Below are 7,021 nucleotides of genomic sequence, written 5' to 3'. Positions count from 1 at the left end.
GGAAAACTGGGACATTCTGGGATTAAATCAGAAACTGGGATGGCTTCTGTAATTCTGGGACTGTCCCTGGAAAATTGGGACACTTGGAGGGCATGTGGAACTGTAGTCCAAAACATCTGGAGGGTATCAGCTTGCAGAAGGCTAGAATTGGGAATCCTGGGGGAGATAGGCAAGTAGTCTGACCTGGCTAGAAGGCACCTTCCTACATTCTTCCAAGTTTCAGAATGAAAAAAAGTGACGCTAAAAGCAGAAAATGAAGAAGATCTAAAGGGAGGGTCTGCTCTGATTTGGAGGGGGAGCATGGAAGAAAATATACTGTGTGGCAAGTCCAGCTTCCTGAGATTTACAGCTTCTGTTTTTTAGAAGTAACTTTCTTCTAATGGCTGTGAAGAATAAGGATAGGAAAGAAATACAATTCAGTACACATTTAAGGGCAAATTGACCTAATTCAGACTTTCCAGAACAATACATGAAGCAAAACACGGCTGTCCATTGAAATGTGCATTTCTGTGAATTTTGTGATGCATGTCGCCAGCCAGGTATTGAGTCCAAAAATTACTGGAGTAAAGTGTGCATAGAAATGCACATATTAGTGAAAATGAGAAGCAAGAATGCATTATCTTAGGAAACAAAGTTGTGGAAAATTGCTCACTGATTTGGAAATGTGGAAAACTCAAGTGGGAAATGAGAAAGTCAGGGCAAGTGAAATCTACAGATTCCTGCAGAGGCAGGTGACACTTGCTGAGATCTCTGAAGCCTGAGGGGCAGCTCAAGGAGGTTTTGCTGTTGCCGGTTGTCAGAAACAGGCAGTTCAGTGTCTCTTATAATAATCCCTTGTCCCTCTGCATGGTCAGAAGAAATGGTGTAAATTTATACAAAAAAGCAAACACCCCCCGCAATAAATTATGCAAAACTTGCTCGATTTGCATAAAATATGCAGGTTGCAGAAATCAGCTGGGCACCAATGCGATTTGCTACGAGAATATACTATTGAGGAGCTGACATGATTACCATTTCTCAAAGGGGCTCGCAGGGCACGTGACCTGCTTCCATTCCAACCTCGGATAACTTCCTTTGTTTCCCTTGACACCAGTCGGCACATCGCAAGATCCAAAGCTTGTCTACAGAACACATAATTAGCCGTCCCCAAAGCTCTTGATAACAACAGCAGCTAAACGGAGAGGGAGGCTGCACTAAAGCCGAGATGGGCCAGCACAGGATCAACCAACCAATCGGAGCCCTGGAGGTGGGGCTTGAGATCCGGCAAATAATTACTAAATGCATTTCCAGCCCAGTTGGTCTGGGCTGCTGAAAGATCTGGCTGCAGAGTGAGAGGGGAAGCAGGAATCTAAGCACCGGTGTTTGTGGAACGCTGCTGTAGCATCAACCCTGGACTGCCTCCCGCTGCCTCCTTCCTGCCTTCCTTGGTAAAAGGTACTGCCACCTGGGTGGATCATATGGTCTGGGTCTGTGATGCTTTAGCAGCCAGAGAAAAGTTTTTATTAGGAAAATTTCTGCCGCTTGTGTGGAAAAGGAAAATGGTCTACTAGCTTCTCTTCTTTGCCTGAAAAACAGCAGCAGCAATATGGTACCTCTGTATTGCTTCCCCCTTCCTAACTTTAAGATGGGGGTAATGCGGGGCAGGGGTATGTGTAGGACTGGCAGTGTAGGTGCCTGTAAAAACAGCAGCAACTACTAGTCTGAGCATTTTTAATGCTGTGTGTGAGCGAGCAGCAGCAGCAAGGTCCAAAGCGTTGCCAAGTCTGATCGTCCGTGTTGTGCCATGAGAGGTAAACCTATTTAGACCTGGCATGTGTGTGAGTGTTTCTTTTAAAGTATGCAATCCTCCAGTGTGTGCTAATGCAGAAGTAAATCCCACTGTATTCAGTGGTGCTTACTCCTGAGTAAATATGGGCACCATTTGAATTCAGAACTTTAGAGGGGGCCTCGTGTGAACTGTCAAACTTGGACTGGTCCGTCCCCAAGATCCTGGCTTGTCCACGTGAAGTTTGTTTAGTACATTGCAGATGTCTGCAGACAGGCAGCCATGCAACGGTGCTCTTTGGTTTGCAAGCCAAAAAATGTTGACATTCAGGGACCATTCAAGGGCTGTTAGAAAGCCACTCTTGCAAGGAAGTGAGGGCATCCTGCACTTAGAACAGTTAAAACAACAGGAGGAGGAATTTGGGAAAGCTTTTTATATCACAATGCTTCTAAACCAGGTGTGGGGAACCTGTGGGGCCTCCCAGATGTTGCTGGACTCCAGCTCCCACCATCCTTCACTCTTTATCCTTGGCCACGCTGGCTTCTGAGGCTTCTGGGAGTTGTAGCACAGCAGCATCAAGAGGACTCCAAGTGCAAAGTGTTATCCCCTTCTGGGATAGCAAATGTTGCTTGAGCATGCCTGTCCTGCACTTAACCTGTGATCCTCTGGAGCCCCCACCCCAAGCCACCTTGAAGTGGCCCACAGAGGGCTGGGTATAGAGAGCTCCTGGCATTTTGCTTCTGCAGTTGTGCAGTTGAGCCCATGCTGTCAGCCTGGATATAGGCAGGAGCTCAGAGCGCACCTCAGCGGGGTGCCTATGGTGGGTATGCATGCTGTCTTTTTTTAACTGGGCTTGCTCCTGTGTCTTTAAGAGCCCTGACCCACAGAAATTTAATAGGTAAATATTTGCTCAGCACCTCTCCCCATCCTAGGAAAAGCGTCACCAGCCAAATATATTTAAGGTTACTTATTTAAAGAAAAGTCAGGTGAGGATGATTACTGCTATTACTATTATTCAAAGGGTATCCACTCTCACTCTCTGAATTGCCAACCCTCAGTAATATGAAACCTCAGTTTAAGGAACTTGGGGCTGGGGGAAAAAGGATAAAAACTCAAAGACTGGAGAAGAGGTTTCACACATGCAGCTTCATATAATGGCCATGAGCCTCACACTGTTTCAGTGCATGTGTGGACATTTCCGATGTGGGGTAGAAAGCACCAGTTCTCATTAGAAAGTATGTTCTAGCCAGGATAGATTTTGCTTTTGAATTGCAATTGTGGGACATTTAGGGCAATGGCTTTCTTATGCCTCATGCGTGAATACAGCCTGGCAGGGCAAAAACAGATCGGGCAATATTATAGCAGCTGTGTTTTCATAGGTGGAATGGGCTGGATTTGAACTTGGGTCCTTTTACCTAATAAAAGCAGCTTTCAACATGTGTCTGAGGCAAACAGAACATTAAATCTGCACCCAAGCCAAGCCCACAGCCATGTGTGTGGGGCTGAGCATCTGAACATGCCTTACATTGACTTAGAACGCTGGTCTGCATTTCTATCCCAGCATTATCATCTGCTCTGAAATCCAGCAGCTTACGATCTTGAGCAAAGTTCCTTCCCTGTTGCCTGATATCAAGGGAAGATGCTGGTGATTGAACCTGGGACATTTGGTGTGCTGGGCAAATGCTTTGCTTCTGAGCTATGGCCTGTCCATTTGTGGTCCCAGGCTGATGGGTTAGTGAGGTTTCTGGTTCACCTCCCCATATTGGCTTGCTTATCCATATAGGAATAGAGAGCAGCACTGCCTGAGTATGCTTGCTCAGATTGATCTGGTATGTCCCATATACTCTTGGGCTGGAGAATGAGGAGTCTTCTTTAAGAGTGGTCTGGGGGAGGCAATGTTTGCTGCAGCATGCTCATTTTTATATTGTCAGCTGCAAGCCCAGTTCCAATGGGTGAGGCAGGTTTTTGAAGCACTACCAAAACCTGTTGAACCTATTTGCTCAGCAACCACAGGAGGATGAGGGAGCACACCATTGCCAATGATGCCTCTGCATGCAGGTTCTCTGGGAAGACCCCTCCTCCTCCCACACAAGCAATAATCTGTGCACAGACTCAGGCTTTCCCTAAGAAAGGGCTTTCCACTTTGTCAGGTGCAGGAATGACATTGATGTTTCCAACCTGAACTGATCCAAACACTGAATATGCACCTCTTCATCCTGGCACCAGAGATCTTTATATTTTAGGACCCGTCACCTTCTTTTAATTGCATTAGCTTTGCACTGATTTTAATATTGTGTGTTTTAAATTTCTGAAGCCCACCCTGGGACCTCTTGGGTGAAGGGCAGATCAGAAACTGAAATGCTAATACTACCAATAATCAGCACCATCAATCAACAAGCCTTAACAAAGAATTACAGCAATTGGCTGCTTGCTTCCCTGACCCCCCCCCCTCGTGTGTGTGCATTCTTGCACAAATGTGTTCATATATGCCTCAACAGGCAGCCCCACCCCCCGCAGGCCAGAGAGAAAGGCAGAGAGAGTCGGAGAGTGCAGGGCGATCTTCTCGCCCCCAGTGATTCCTCCCCCACCCCACCCCAATCTTTGACTGTATCAGTGGCTCCATTGGATGGGCAAAAGCAGAGCATTTGACGAAGCGTAAGAGAGTTGCGGGTTTCTGAAGGCAGTGGACGGATTCCTCCTTGAGAGTCTGTGTTTGCTTTCCGGAGACTCTGCAGGATTTGTTCGGCTGCCAACTGGGAAAGGCTTTTGATTTGAGACAGAATATTAGGAGAGATGCTTTGAAAGAGGGTTGCAGACAAATGACTCATCTGCTGTAGGAAGAGAACAACAGGAGGATGGGGGGCGGAGCTTGAGAAAGGAGCAAAGGGTATCTCTCACTTTCCTGGGTGGGGGTGATGGGGAGAATACCTGTCTGTAGCTGAAGAGTGAGCTGCAGCAGGAACTGTGGCAGCACAGAGATCACACCTGCTCACCTGCCGAGAGGGTTGCTGCAGCACAGGCATGGGGGAGTTTCACCCGGATCACTTTTTAAATTGCTCTCGTGTGAGGGGTCTGAGTTGGCAGGTAGTTTTGGGGAGAGCCCTGGTGGGCCATAGAAGTTCTGATCCACCCAAGAAAAGGAGTGCTAAGCAAGTCCCCTTGCCTCAGATGCCACTCCCTCTGCACTTGTCGCCTCTGGCATATTGTTTGGTGGGGGCAGGGAGTGCAGGCAGTGCGCTCAGTAGGGTGGCCCAGAAGCAGCAAATGAGGACGAGGCTTATGTACCTTTAATCATAGAATCACAGAGTTGGAAGGGTACCCAAATGGTCATCTAGTCCAATCCCCAAAGTAGTTGTGTAGCCGAGGGAACTTCAGGAGGTGTTGCCTACCACACAGGTCAGTAGAAGAAGTAGACAAGCCCTTTTCCTGCATCTGGCTCAGCCTCGCTCTCGGAGCCGCCAGTTGATGATCCATTTTGCTTCTGGGTTGCCTCTCTGAAGCTATCAAGGAGATATCCATAAGATGATTAAAAGCTATAAAAATATTGTTCTAATGTTTTAAAAAAGTAAAGGGCCACTTTGGCTGGCGAGGTGCAAAGGAGGACAGGGCAAATTGTGCAGCAATAAAACCACTAGCACATTTGTCTTGGGTTCTGTCTTGGGCCCGTTCTTATTCAACATCTTTATCAACGACTTGGATGATGGACTCAAGGGCATCCTGATCAAATTTGCAGATGACACCAAACTGGGAGGGGTGGCTAACACCCCAGAGGACAGGATCACACTTCAAAACGACCTTGACAGATTAGAGAACTGGGCCAAAACAAACAAGATGAATTTTAACAGGGAGAAATGTAAAGTATTGCACTTGGGCAAAAAAAATGAGAGGCACAAATATAAGATGGGTGACACCTGGCTTGAGAGCAGTACATGTGAAAAGGATCTAGGAGTCTTGGTTGACCACAAACTTGACATGAGCCAACAGTGTGACACGGCAGCTAAAAAAGCCAATGCAATTCTGGGCTGCATCAATAGGAGTATAGCATCTAGATCAAGGGAAGTAATAGTGCCACTGTATTCTGCTCTGGTCAGACCTCACCTGGAGTACTGTGTCCAGTTCTGGGCACCACAGTTCAAGAAGGACACTGACAAACTGGAACGTGTCCAGAGGAGGGCAACCAAAATGGTCAAAGGCCTGGAAACGATGCCTTATGAGGAACGGCTAAGGGAGCTGGGCATGTTTAGCCTGGAGAAGAGGAGGTTAAGGGGTGATATGATAGCCATGTTCAAATATATAAAAGGATGTCACATAGAGGAGGGAGAAGGGTTGTTTTCTGCTGCTCCAGAGAAGCGGACACGGAGCAATGGTTCCAAACTACAAGAAAAAAGATTCCACCTAAACATTAGGAAGAACTTCCTGACAGTAAGAGCTGTTCGACAGTGGAATTTGCTGCCAAGGAGTGTGGTGGAGTCTCCTTCTTTGGAGGTCTTTAAGCAGAGGCTTGACAACCATATGTCAGGAGTGCTCTGATGGTGTTTCCTGCTTGGCAGGGGGTTGGACTTGATGGCCCTTGTGGTCTCTTCCAACTCTATGATTCTATGATTTGCAAAGCTATGCAAGGTCCAGTATGGTTTCAAATTGGATGGGAGACCCATGTTGAGATTCCTGCATTGCAAGGGGTTGCTCTAGACGGTCCTTGGGATCCCTTCAAACTCCACAACACTCTGATGTCTCTGTGGGGTATAAATGAAACTTCCCAGGAGTCACTGGGGGAAGCCATAATGTGCTTTCAATGTATGGTGTGTAGGAAGTTGATGAGAGGTGTGGCAAGAGGCCTGTCTGTCCTCTCTGCATTTGGCCACCTTAAACCTGCTCCAAGGCCAGCTGCAGCAGCCCTGGTGGATTTCAGTGGAAGAAATCAAGTCAAATGCACACTCTGAGCCTCTGCATGTCTACTCAGAAGTAAGTCCCCCTGAGTTATCAGAGGCTTCCTTGCAGGTGGATGCGCATAGCACTGCAAGCCTTATGCTGCTGAATGTTGCTTTGGCAATGTGGTGTCTTGGTGCAACCCTGGAGGATTCTCTTGGCGGCGGCGGGGGGGGGGGACAAGAAGATGACAATTCTAGCAGGTCTCATAAAATTCCCCAAGATAATTTTGCACCTCTCTAAATCTTACCCCTTGAAGACAGTCTGGAGTCTTGCTGCGATGATGTTGTACGATACTTTTTGCTCGGCGCAGTGATTCTCCTCCTCTGC

General features: G+C 47.4%; 1 protein-coding gene across 3 annotated transcripts in view; it reads left to right on the top strand.

Annotated features, from left to right (window-relative positions):
* Nucleotides 1-1,010: 1,010 nt before the first annotated feature.
* Nucleotides 1,011-7,021, top strand: part of ZMAT4 (zinc finger matrin-type 4) — a 303,234-nt gene continuing 297,223 nt past the window's right edge. The window contains exon 1 of one of the 3 annotated variants that reach the window (XM_081870078.1): nt 1,011-1,434. The gene's annotated coding sequence lies outside the window, so the exon portion shown is untranslated. The remainder of the gene's footprint in view (nt 1,435-7,021) is intronic. The other 2 variants (XM_081870079.1, XM_081870080.1) reach the window with 2 other exon arrangements.

The sequence above is a fragment of the Podarcis erhardii genome (assembly GCF_964252035.2).
Source record: "Podarcis erhardii genome assembly, chromosome: 7".
Lineage (NCBI taxonomy): Eukaryota > Metazoa > Chordata > Lepidosauria > Squamata > Lacertidae > Podarcis > Podarcis erhardii.
This window is presented reverse-complemented; position numbering and strand designations above follow the sequence as displayed.